This window comes from Ovis canadensis, chromosome 11 (assembly GCF_042477335.2).
Source record: "Ovis canadensis isolate MfBH-ARS-UI-01 breed Bighorn chromosome 11, ARS-UI_OviCan_v2, whole genome shotgun sequence".
Taxonomy (NCBI): Eukaryota; Metazoa; Chordata; class Mammalia; order Artiodactyla; family Bovidae; genus Ovis; species Ovis canadensis.
The window spans coordinates 57,557,251-57,570,333 of NC_091255.1; the positions used below are offsets into that span (position 1 = coordinate 57,557,251).

At 43.9% G+C, this 13,083-nt stretch overlaps 1 non-coding gene across 1 annotated transcript; it reads right to left on the bottom strand.

The window, feature by feature from the left end:
• Positions 1–570: 570 nt before the first annotated feature.
• TRNAS-AGA (transfer RNA serine (anticodon AGA)) lies at positions 571–652 on the bottom strand. The gene has a single exon. It is a non-coding gene; the product is annotated as a tRNA-Ser (tRNA).
• Between the last annotated feature and the right edge of the window lie 12,431 nt (positions 653–13,083).

Genomic DNA, 13,083 nt, shown 5'->3' on the forward strand with positions numbered 1-13,083 from the left:
CGCCTCCCAGGCCACTCCACCGAGTCCCGGATGTACTGCTCTGAAAGGGAAACGCTGGGCGGGCCGGGGAGGTCTTACCTGTTAGGAACTTAATCCGCCGAGCCTTGTGCTCGAGGGACTGACGCGTAGGCGTGGCAAGTGGCGGAATATAAATAAAGTAAATCTTTTTAGTGGAAGTGAACTCTCTAGGAATTCCTACCACGGCTTCATGGAACGGTGTCTGCAAAGAAAAATATTTTTCTGTGCAGATTAACTATGGCTAACGTGCCGTGGCATCGTGCTCAGTGTATTCCACTTTTTTGGGAGCCAGGCTCCTGAACAAGAATACTGGAGTGGGTTGCCATTTCCTCCTTCAGGGGAATCTTCCTGACCCAGGGATCAAGCCCGTGGCCTCTATGCCACTCCTTATTGGCAAGCAAGTGCTTTCACACTGCACCACCTGGGAATCCCTGAAATAAAGAGCACTATCGGTGCTCGTGGAGGCTTTCAACATCAAACATAAAGAGCCAGGCTGGAGAACAATCCAGTTTGTCTAAGGAGACAGAATTATGTCTCAATAGCGAAATGTGCCGTAGTCGGCAGGATTCGAACCTGCGCGGGGAAACCCCAATGGATTTCTAGTCCATCGCCTTAACCACTCGGCCACGACTACATGTTATACCTAACTGAAAAAAAATGCTTAAGTCCCGCCACTTCTCAGAAATGGCCACAGAGGTCGAGTCCCTGCAGCCTTTTGGGCCTCCTATGTTGTCTGTCTCCCCTGCTTCTCTGAGCACCCATGTAGAAATCTCTCCAGCTTATAGGAAATTCAAACTTGTCTGATGAAGCAGGTGATGTGAAAGGGTCCGCTGGGCAATTTTTGGGGAAAACGACCATTTCCAGAAGAGATTTTTAAGATAAACATGACTGATTCAGTCAATAATGTATCACAAAAACTCAGAAAAGAGAAAGTGTGTATGTTCTTAGGGAGAAACCATCTAAACAGGCAATTATTGAAATATGTTCCATGTGCTCCAATACAGGGCAAAATGCCTCCACATCAGTTTAGATTAAGCATCCACAGAGATCATCCCTTGTGTGTGTTTGCTTCTGGTCACAGCATTACAACATAGGAGAAAGGAGACTATGCAGCTATCAAAAAAAAAAAAAAAGTGAAAATCGCTCCTTAGTGTCCAACTCTGCAATCCCATGGACTGTCCATGGAATTTTCAGGTCAGAATACTGGAGTGGGTAACCTCTCCCTTCTCCAGGGGATCTTCCCAACCCAAGGACCAAACCTAGGTCTCCCGCATTGCAGCGGATTCTTTACTAGCTGAGCCACCGGGGAAACTCAAGAATACTGGAGTGGGTTTACCTTTTCCAGGGTATCTTCCTGAACTGGGGTCTCCTGCACTGCAAGCAGATTCTTTACCAACTGAGCTATCAGGGAAGCCCAATGCAGCTATCATGAAAGAAATACCTACCATAAATTTTTTTCTTTTTGGCTGTGCTTGTGGGATCTCAGTTCCCCCACCAGAGATCCAACCTGGGCCGTTGCAGTGAAAGCCCAGAATCCTAACCACTAGGCAACCAGGGAACTCCCCTACTGTAAATCCTTTCTGTTGTTGTTGAGCCATACAAAAGTAGAAAGTCAAGAAATACCTGGAGTAACAGGCAAATTTGGCCTTGGAGTACAGAATGAAGCAGGGCAAAGGCTAATAGAGTTTTGCCAAGAGAATGCACTGGTCATAGCAAACACTCTCTTCCACAACACAAGAGAAGACTCTACACATGGACATCACCAGATGGTCAATACAGAAATCAGATTGATTATATTCTTTGCAGCCAAAGATGAAGAAGCTCTATATAGTCAGCAAAAACAAGACTGGGAGCTGACTGTGTCTCAGATCATGAACTCCTTATTGCCAAATTCAGACTTAAATTGAAGAAACTAGGGAAAACACTAGCCTATTCAGGTATGACCTAAATCAAATCCCTTATGATTATACAGTGGAAGTGAGAAATAGATTCAAGGGATTAGATCTGATAGACAGAGTGCCTGAAGAACTATGGACCGAGGTTCCTGACATTGTACAGGAGGCAGGGATCAAGACCACCTCCAAGAAAAAGAAATGCAAAAAGGCAAAATGGTTGTCTGAGGAGGCCTTACAGATAGCTGTGAAGAGAAGCGAAAGGCAAAGGAGAAAAGGAAAGATATACCCATTTGAATGCAGAATTCCAAAGAATAGCAAGGAGAGATAAGAAAGCCTTCCTCAGGGATCAGTGCAAAGAAATAAAGGAAAATAATAGAATGGGAAAGACTAGATATCTCTTCAAGAAAATCAGAGATACCAAGGGAACATTACATGCAAAGATGGGCTCAATAAAGGACAGACATGGTATGGACCTAACAGAAGCAGAAGATACTAAGAAGAGGTGGCAAGAATACACAGAGGAACTGTACAGAAAAGAACTTCATGACCCAGATAACTACGATGGTGTGATCACTCACCTAAAGCCAGATATCCTGCAATGCGAAGTCAAGTGGGCCTTAGAAAGCATCACTACAAACAAAGCTAGTAGAGGTGATGGAATTCCAGTTGAGCTATTTCAAATCCTAAAAGATGATGCTGTGAAAGTGCTGCCCTCAATATGCCAGCAAATTTGGAAAACTCAGCAGGGGCCACAGGACTGGAAAAGGTCAGTTTTCATTCCAATCCCAAAGAAAGAATGTTCAAACTACAACACAATTGCACTCATCTCACATGCTAGCAAAGTATTGCTCAAAATTCTCCAAGCCAGGCTTCAACAGTATGTGAACCATGAACTTCCAGAACTTCAAGCTGGTTTTAGAAAAGGCAGAGGAACCAGAGATCAAATTGCCAACATCCATTGGATCATCGAAAAAGCAAGAGAGTTCCAGAAAAACATCTATTTCTGCTTTATTGACTATGTCAAAGCCTTTGACTGTGTGGATCACAACAGGAAAATTCTTCAAGAGATGGGAATACCAGACCACCTGACCTGCCTCCTGTCAAATTTGTATGCAGGTCAAGAAGCAACAGAACAAGATATGGGACAACAGACTGGTTACAAATCAGGAAAGGAGTATGTCAAGGCTGTATATTGTCACCCTGCTTATTTAACTTCTATGCAGAGTACATCATGAGAAACGCTGGGCTGGAAGAAGCACAAGCTGGAATCAAGATTGTTGGGAGAAATATCAATAACCTCAGATATGCAGATGACACCACCCTTATGGCAAAAAGCGAAGAAGAACTAAAGAGCCTCTTGATGAAAGTGAAAGAGGAAAGTGAAAAGATTGGCTTAAAACTCAACATTCAGAAAACTAAGATCATGGCATCCGGTCCAATCACTTCATGGCAAATAGATAGGGAAACAGTGACAGACTTTATTTTCTTGGGCTCCAGAATCACTGCAGATGGTGACTGCAGCCATGGAATTAAAACACGTTTGCTCCTTGGAAGGAAAGTTATGACTAACCCTAGATAGCATATTAAAAAGCAGAGATATTACTTTGCCAACAAAGGTCCATCTAGTCAAAGCTATGGTTTTTCCAGTAGTCATGTGTGGATGTAAGAGTTGGACTATTAAGAAAGCTGAGTGCAGAAGAATGGATGCTTTTGAACTGTGGTGTTGGAGAAGACTCTTGAGTGTCCCTAGGACTGCAAGGAGATCCAACCAGTTCATCCTAAAGGAAATCAGTGCCGAATATTAATTGGAAGGACTAATACTGAAACTGAAACTCCAATATTTTGGCCACCTGATGTGAAGAACTGACTCATTTGAAAAGACCCTGATGCTGGGAAAGATTGAAAGTGGGAAGAGAAGGGAATGACAGAGGATGAGATGGTTGGATGCATCACCGACTCAATGGACATGAGTTTCAGTAAACTCTGGGAGTTAGTGATAGAAAGGGAGGCCTGGTGTGCTGCAGTCCATGGAGCCTCAAAGAGTCAGACATGGCTGAGCGACTAAACTGAACTGTTGAGCCATGAAGCATGTGGGGTCTTAGTTCCCCAACCTGGGATCAAACGCATGTCCCCTGCATTGGGAGTCCTAACCACTGGACCAGCAGGGAAATCCTTATTGTAAAAAAATTTTTTTAAGGTGAAGGAGGCAACAGAGGATGAGAAGGCCTGCCAGGCTCTTCTGTCCATGGAATTTCCAAGGCAAGAATACTGGAGTGGGTTGCCATTTCCTTCACCAGGGTGTAAATTCTTAATAAGATCAATAGGTCTTTTATGTTTCAAAATGGCTAATGTGGTTGACATTGAATTTGTGGCCCCTTTGTTATTTGGAAAAGAAAGACAGTAAGATTCAGCATAGATATCCTGGCCTCTCTGAAACCTTTCTTTTCCTCCAAGCCTCTCTCAGCTTCCTTGGTGGCTCAGTGATAAAGAATCTGCCTCACAAGTAAGAGACTCAGGTTCGATCCCTGAGTTGGGAAGATCCCCTGGAGACAGAAATGGCAACTCACTCCCGTGTATCTCAAAAGAGTTGGACATGACTTAGCTACTACACAAAAACAACAAAATCAGTCTCTCTACTGAACTGTGTTTTGCACCTACTACCCATGTTTGAGATGCCAGCCTAGACACCTCCTCCTCCAGGAAATCTTCTCTGACCCTCTGAGACTGGATTTAAATGTCTGATTAAGACACCAGTGTGATTGAAACGTTCAGAACTTGTCCCAGTGACTTATATATTCCCCCGTTATATGTATTTCTTTGAAGGGACTCTAGACCTATCACTAGTGTCTGGCATAGCGCCTGTCCCATAAATATTTGTGGGACTAATGAATTAGGAGCACAAGCTTACTCATTCTTTTGTATTTGTGCTCTCCCTCATCTTCAGCTTGAAGGCTTTAAACCAGGGATTCTCAAACTTTGTGATTGCAGGATTCCCTCTACACTCCTAGAAATGACTGAGGATTACAAAAAACTTCTATTTTATGGGGTACATATGTTGATATTTACTATATTAGAAGTTAAAGGTGAGGAATTATGAAATATGTATTTATTTTTGTGTGTGTGAAAGTCATTCAGTCGTGTCCAACTCTTTGCGACCCCATGGACTACATAGTCCTTGGAATTCTCCAGGCCAGAATACTGGAGTGGGTAGCTGTTCCCTTCTCCAGGGGATCTTCCCAACCCAGGGGCTGAACCCAGGTCTCCTGAATTGCAGGCAGATTCTTTACCATCTGAGCCACCAGGTAAATAATAATAAATTCATTACATGTTAACATAAGTAACATTTTTATGAAAAAATAATTTGAAAAAACAATTTAGTGAGAAGAGGGACATTGTTTTACCCTTCTGTAAACCTCTTGAATGTCTGGCTTAGTAAGAGTTGGGCTTCCCTGGTGGCTCAGGTGGTGAAGTGTCTGCCTGCAATGTGGGAGACCCGAGTTTGATCCCTGGCTTCTCCCCTGGAAAAGGAAATGGGAACCCACTCCAGTACTCTTTCCTGGAAAATTCCATGGACAGAGGAGCCTAGTGTGCTGCAGTCCATGGGGTGGCCAAGAGTCGGACAGGACTGAGCACCTGAACTGAACTTACCTGTTTCATCTGTTTGCTCACTCACCTAAGCTTTCCCACTGTATCATAAGTTTCTTGAGGGTAGAGGGGCCCTGCCTGTCCTATTTCCTTATGCATCCCCATTTCCTAGCACTTTGTAGACAATCAAAAATGTGCCATTTGATTGAAATGAATCACTTTACATCTTTGTATTCATGGCACCAGCAGTTGTGTCTGATCCGTATAAAGAGTTTCATATATGCTTGTTGAATAAATCACACTTACATGGCAAGCTGTTGTAATAAATGGGACGTGCACCTGACCCGTTAGGATAAAGTAAGACTTAACAGATTGAGAAACCCAGAACTGCCCTGGCATGTTTGTCCGTAAATTTGAGTCCAAGTTTGGTAAGCAGTTAAAGGAGATCGTGGTCCTTTTTGGAAGGACACCAGCTATAATGAATGAACTAGGAGCCTTTTGCAACCTAGCTTAAGATAAGAACAGGTCAAAGCGTTCCTCTTCCAAGATGAATCAATCAAAGTCAATGAGCAAGAACAAGGCAGGCTATCCATCTCTGGTTAGAGATGTTTAAGAGTTGGTCTTCAAAGGCAGCTGTGACCCTGTACATTTTTATGTGAGCTGTGGATGTTCATTCTGTCTGGATTGCTTGTCATGTTTATGCTGCTTGGCTGCCTAGCTATGAAGGCTGGGGGAAAATATAGCCTCTCACATTCGATTCCTAGAATAGAATCAGGTGATAAATATACAATGAATAAATCTAATTATACAGTAGGGATGCCTGCCCATATTCAAAAGGGAGGATGTTACCCATTATAGATTTTTCATGGAAGGTTGACAGTTGATGACTTGTGCATTGCATGAGTGGGATATAGTAAGTGCTTTGCCAAAGGAACGTTTCTAGAAGCGCCATTCTGGGAGCAGGATGGATGGTAATAGATATATTCCACCAAATCTCCAATGTTATATGGAAGCTGTAATGGTTCTTAAATCAAGGCCTAAGATATCCTGAGATCTGTTTTCCAGTTTTAGAATCTCAGAATGCCTTTGCGGTAAATGTCAAGACCTCAGACGTGAGCTGGACAATATGATTGGCACTCAGGCAGGCACCTCTGAAGATGTTTCTCACAGCAAATATCAGAGATAAAGGAAGAATCTAAACTCTTTTGTCATAATCTGTGTACATTTCAATTTCATGCTAGCGCCCTCCCTGTGAATGCCAAACTCCCGATGGGTGTGTTTGGAATTTGGGGTCAAGCCAGCACTTGTGATTTAATTGTAACAGGATAGGGAAGCGGGAGAGAAGACCTGGGTTGAGGGGTTTCAGATAGGTGAAGAGAGTCAAGTGTTCACAGAGCCCAACAATCTTCAGGAAGAGTTTGGGCAACTTGTCATTGCCAGGGGTCCAAGCTGAAGTCTGAGAAGCCCTGACCAGTGACCAGAGCTCTGGAAAAGGGAGTACTGGCAGGTGATGAATAAACAGTCCAAGAAAAGTCTGGTCACCGGATGTAGTTTCCAGGCACTGGGGTGGGGATGAGGGTGAAGCAGGAGCAGGACAGAGCTTCAGATCTGGCTGGATACCACTGATACTTCCTATCTCTTGTCTCGAAGATCCAAACTGCTCCAATGCATTTATTTATTTCCCAAGTACTGATGAGTGCCTGAGTGCCTGCATGCTCACTTGTTTCAGCTGTGTCCAACTCTTTGCAGCCCTGTGGACTGTAGTCCGCTGAGCTCCTCCGTCCATGGGATTCTCCAGGCAAGAATACTGGAGTGGGTTGCCATGCCCTCTTCTAGGGGATTGACCCAGAGATCGAACCCGTGTCTCCAGCGTCTCCTGCATTGCAGGCAGATTCTTTACCCACTGAGCCACCTGGGAAGCCTGATGCGTGTCTAGGAACTGTGTATTTTGCAGTTTAGGAGACAGGGGAAGTTCCTATTCTCAGAAAGCTCGCAATCTAGTGATAGGAGACAATCTGCTCAAGAAAAGTCCCCTGAAAGACGAGACATTTCCAAGGACTTCCGTCGTGGTCCGGTGGTTAAGAATCCACCTTGCAATGCAGAGGACACAGGTCAATCCCTGGTTAGGGAACTGCTACAGGGCAACTAAGCCCACTCTCCTTAACTACAGAGCCCTTGTGCCACAACTAAACCCTGGCACAGCCAAATCATTTAAGTCTCTCTAAAGATGAGATCTTTCCAGTGAGAGCTGATAGACAAGAAGGGGTCAGGTGAGGGAAAGAATGAAAGAAGATGAGGCTGAGAAAGGCAGGGATCTATGATCGTGTAGGGCTCTCTGTAGGCTAGATGAGGAGTTGGTATATTCTAAATGTAATAAGAAGTCAGTGAAGGGTTTTAACCTAAGGTCTGATTTCTGTTTTGAAAAGATCATCCTTGCTCCCAAGAGGAGACTGGTTTAGAGGTGAATAAAAGTAGAAAGAGAAATAGCAGTTTTGAGGCTCTGGCAGTCTTCTAGATGCAGAAGATGGTGGTTTGTGGTGAGTGATAACAGTGGAGATAGAAAAAAATGGGCCAGTTCAGAATGAGATTTAATGGGTAGAGTCAATAGGATGGAGGTTGGATTGAGTGAGAGGAAGAGAGGAACTAAGGGCATGTTTGCCTTGAAGGACCAGGTGATTTGGGGTGTTCTTTACTGACATGGGGGAGGGTGGGCAGGGGAGTCAGTTTCACAGGGAGCGGTTTGGGGAGGCAGAGCCAGAGTTCTATTTTGACTGTGTTCAGTAGGAGCTGCCAACTAAGTTGGTAGCCCATCTGAGCCTGGAATTCCTGGCAGATGCTCAGCTTGGAGATGTGGATTTGGGCCTCATTGGAACTTGGAATGTGTCTAAAGCAGTGGGACAGAGTAGGTCCCAAGTGCTACTGACTTATCTTCTCAAAATCACTTCAGGGACTTTCCTGGTGGTCTAGTGGCTAAGGCTTTGCCCTCCTAATACAGAGCCCCAGGTTTGATCATTGGTCAGGGAACTAGATTCCATACGTCAAAACTGAAGATCCTGCGTTCGGCAACCAAGACCTGGCACAGCCAAATAAATAAATACATATTTTAAAAACAATAACAAAATAATGACCAGATTTGAAATTAAAACTAAGAAATAAAAAAAAAATTCCTCCAATTGCCCACCTCTCTCCTCCACCACCACCCAGTCCAAGTCCCTCTTACTCGGCCTCTGTAACTGCCTGCTTGTCACCTGGTTCTCCACTTGCCCCCTTCCAATCTGTAGCCAGTATGATCTATTCAAAATTTGAATCTGATTATGCCACTCCCTGCTTAACATCCTTTAATATTTTAATACCTTGGTCTCAGGATGAACCAGATCAAATCCTTACCTGACCCACAAGTAGGGTTGCCAAATAAGACACAACATGCCCAGTTAAATTTGAATTTCAGATAACACATGATTTTTTAGTGTAAATATATCCCATGCAATTATTCATTGCTTATATGAAATTAAATTCAACCTGGCATCCTGTATTTTTATTTGCTAAATCTGGCAACCCTACCCACAAGGGATTTGTAAGATCTGACTCTGGGCATCACCTCTCATCAAATGTCCCTTGTTCTCTGACTCAAGCTACATTGTTTTGGAACAGGCTATGCCCTCTCCCGACGTTTCCTGGTGGCTGAGTGGTAAAGAATCTGCCTGACAATGCAGGAGATGCGGGAGACACGGGTTGGATCCCTGGGTCAGGAAGATCCCCTGGAGGAGGACAGGGCAACCCCTCCAGTATTCTTGCCCGGAGAATCTCACGGACAGAGGTACCTGGTGGGCTATAGTCCACAGGGTTGAAAAGAGTTGAACACGGTTGAGCACGCAGGCATGCATGTCCTCTCTCACCTCAGGGGCTTTGTACATACTCTTTCTTTTGCTGGGAATGCTTTTAGCTCCTCCTAAATCAGCTAACTGCCACTCACCTTTCACATCTCTGTCTCCACATCTCAGTCCTCTTTCCTGAACTCTCTGCTCTTCTAGAATGATGTAACTTTCCTTCACTGACTCTGTATCGAGTAGCAATGTCACAGTTATTTGTGTGAATTGTAAGTACTATATATCTTTTCCACTAAACTATAAGGTGAGAGATCAGATTTATTTTTGCTCCCCTTTGTGTTCCCTGTGCTACCGTAGTGTCTGCTACGTAACAGGCACAGTGAAAGGAGAGAAGGAACACAAAGGGAGGAAAAGGATGAAAGACTGTATTAGATTACAGAATAAATTATATCAGGATCAGAATGAGGACCAAAGAGACTGGCTTTATGACCCAGTTCACAGGGAGGGCTGGGAGGGGATACAAGCAAAGATAAGCACTCAGGTCAGCCTAGGAAGAGGCTGACTTACTAGTCTGTGCCAATACTTTGAGGGGGTAGGGCCGAGGAAGAGGTTTGAGGCTGCTTAAACCTTTGGAACTGTGGTGCTGGAGAAGACTCTTGAGAGTCTCTTGGACTACAAGGAGATCAAACAGTCCATCCTAAAGGAAATCAGTCCTGAATATTCATTGGAAGGACTGATGCTGAAGCTGAAGCTCCTATACTTTGGCCACCTGATGCGAAGAACTGACTCATTTGAAAAGACCCTGATGCTGGGCAAGATTGAAGGTGGGAGGAGAAGGGGACGACAGAGGATGAGATGGTTGGATGGCATCACCGACTCAATGGACATGAGTCTGAGTAAACTGCGGGAGTGGGTGATGGACAGGGAAGCCTGGCGTGCTGGAGTTCCTGGGGTTGCAAAGAGTCAGACACGACTGAGCAAGTGGACTGAACTGACTGAAACCTTTTCTACCCCTAATCTGTATTTGGTCTGGCAAATCGGGCAGTCTGGGGGCAGTACTGATGAACTTCTTTGTAGAATTGCTGCTAAGGGAAAGGCCAAGTGGGTTTGGACTAGGGCCCTGTTCAGCTGTCTGGGAATTGTTCTCCTCCATGCCCATGTTCCATGAGTAAGTATGAGCGTGTGTGTGGATTAAAGAAAAGCAATGTGATGCAATTAGAGACAGACAATGCAATAAACCCCTCCTTCTCAACCAGCCCTCCAAAATAATTTCATTTTTAAAATTATTATTTTTTGGGGGGGGTCACATGGTGCAGTACATAGGATCTTAGTTTTCCAATCAAGGATCAAACCCAGGCCCCCTATATTGGGAGCACAAAGTCTTAACTCTCAACTGCCAGGGAAGTCCCAATTTCATCATTCTATTCAACCTAAACTTTTAGTTGACCTTTTTTTGGTATAAAGATAGATTTATAAATTGCTTAAGTTTTGTCTTAATGACAAATGAAGTAATGAATTGTCTTAATGACAAATGAAGTAATGAAGTCAATAGCAAAGAAGCAAGAGAGTTGGTGCTCTTGACACAAACATTTCCATTTTTCTGCTAAACATTATTTTGGGGGCTGTCTTCATGGCAAACGTTAGCTATAACTAATCTTTTTTCTTTTCGTCATCTAAATTTTGATAACTGGAGATAAAATGGCTTGGAATTTTGCCATTTACATAGTGTTTTCATACCAGGAAATTATTTTTTATGGAATTAAATGAGATTAAATTCCTGTAAAATTAAATTCATTATCTCAAACAGTAGATGACTTCTTCCCTGAATTACATTGAATTAGTATTTATAAATGTTGTTACAAATATGCATATACACAAGGAATCCCCAAACTCTGGAAGAGCTGTGTTCCCAAAGGAAAAATTACTTTACAAAACAATTACAACTTTGAGGGTTGGTTGTTCAGAATTTGGTCCAAATTTCCTCATGCTCTTTAGAGAAAGCAGGCCAATCTCAGTGCAGCTGAAGGACCATCAATATCACTTTTATGTTAGTGTTCAAAACCCTAGTGACCGTGGTTCAGTAGGAAAATGTTTTAAGAGTTTGGGATGTCAGAGAGACATCTTTATCTGCCAGCGTTTAGACAAAGGTGGTGGTTTCCATTGTCTTGGGGGTTTGGCGGATGAGGAGATGGGTTTGAGGGAAGGTCTTGGAGACCCAGGGGCCAGCATTACAGCAGGTGGAACTAGGATTTGAGAACCATTATGTGTATCGGTCAAGAATAAGCCAGATGTTTGGGCTGGAGAGGAAAGTGAAATAGCAAATGCCTTGGAATGGGAGAGAAGAGAATACCGTATGGAATCTTAGGGGTCCCTTTACGGGTCTCAGTGCTTTCACTGGGAAGAAAGGCTCTAAGATTGTCCACTCAGAAGATAGCGAGATGGTCTACTTTTTAACGCACCTTTCCCTGGTTTTCTTTTTTTTTTTTAAATATCGATTTCTTTTTGGCTATGCTGGGTCTTCAGTGCTGTGCAAGGCTTTCTCTAGGTGGAGTGCTCGGGCCACTCACTGCCGCGGCTTCTCTTGTTGTGGAGCTCCGGCTCTACCGGCTCTGGGTGCCTGGGCTTCAGTAGCTGTGGCTGGCGGGCTCCAGAGCACAGGCTCAGTTGCCCCTCAGCATGTGGGATCTTCCTGGACCAGGAATGGAACCAGTATCCCTTGCATTGCAAGGTGGATTCTTAACCACTGGGCCACCAGGAAAGCCCAATATTTATTTGGCTGCACCTGGTCTTAGTGGCGGCCTGTGGAATCTTTAGTCATGGCAGGTAGGATCTGGTTCCCCGACAAGGGATGGAACTTGGGGCCCCCTCGCAATGGGAGCTTGGAGTCTTAGCTCCTGGACCACCAGGAAAGTCTTTGTCCTTCCTTTTAAGAATCAAGAAAGATGCAGAGAGGAGGGAAGGAAAGGAACTCAGCCAAAACAACGAAAATAGTTGATTCCTATTTGGATACAGATTTGAAGATTCATTTTTAAGCTATGAATGCTTCTCTGGGTACTTTTGTTTCAATTTTATGTAAAAGGAATCACTGAAGAGTTTTAGCTGAGGTGCTGGTATTCAGCAAAACCAATTAAAGTCTTGGCCTTTCTTGGTTAAGTTTTTCTGTGTGTTAATCAGATCTGAGTTAAAAGTTACTCATCAGGTTGGGGAGGGTCTCATTATGCTAAGAAGCTTTTTCATCTAGATGTAAATTATACCTGCAAATCAGGAAAAAAAGGGAACTTTTGGATATTTTTATATTCTGACAATGAACAGAAAACATATTGCTCAAAAGAATGCGAATACAACACAGTGTTAACCCACCAGATACACGAGTCAGTTTGCAGTTGTTGTTATTTAAGAAAACCAAGTGTCCTTTGTATTTAAAGTGGATAACCAACCAGGACACGCTGTATAGCACATGGAAGTCCGCTCAGTGTCATGTGTCAGCCCGGATGGGAGGGGGGTTTCAGGGAGAATGGATACACGTATATGTACAGCTGAGTTCCTTCACTGTTCACCCCAAATTACTACAACACTGTTAACCGGAAATATCCCACCACGGGGTCGCAAAGAGTTGGACACAACTGAGCGACTTCATTTTCACTTTTCACTTTCATGCATTGGAGAAGGAAATGGCAACCCGCTCCAGTGTTCTTGCCTGGAGAATCCCAGGGACGGTGGAGCCTGGTGGGCTGCCGTCTATGGGGTCGCACAGAGTC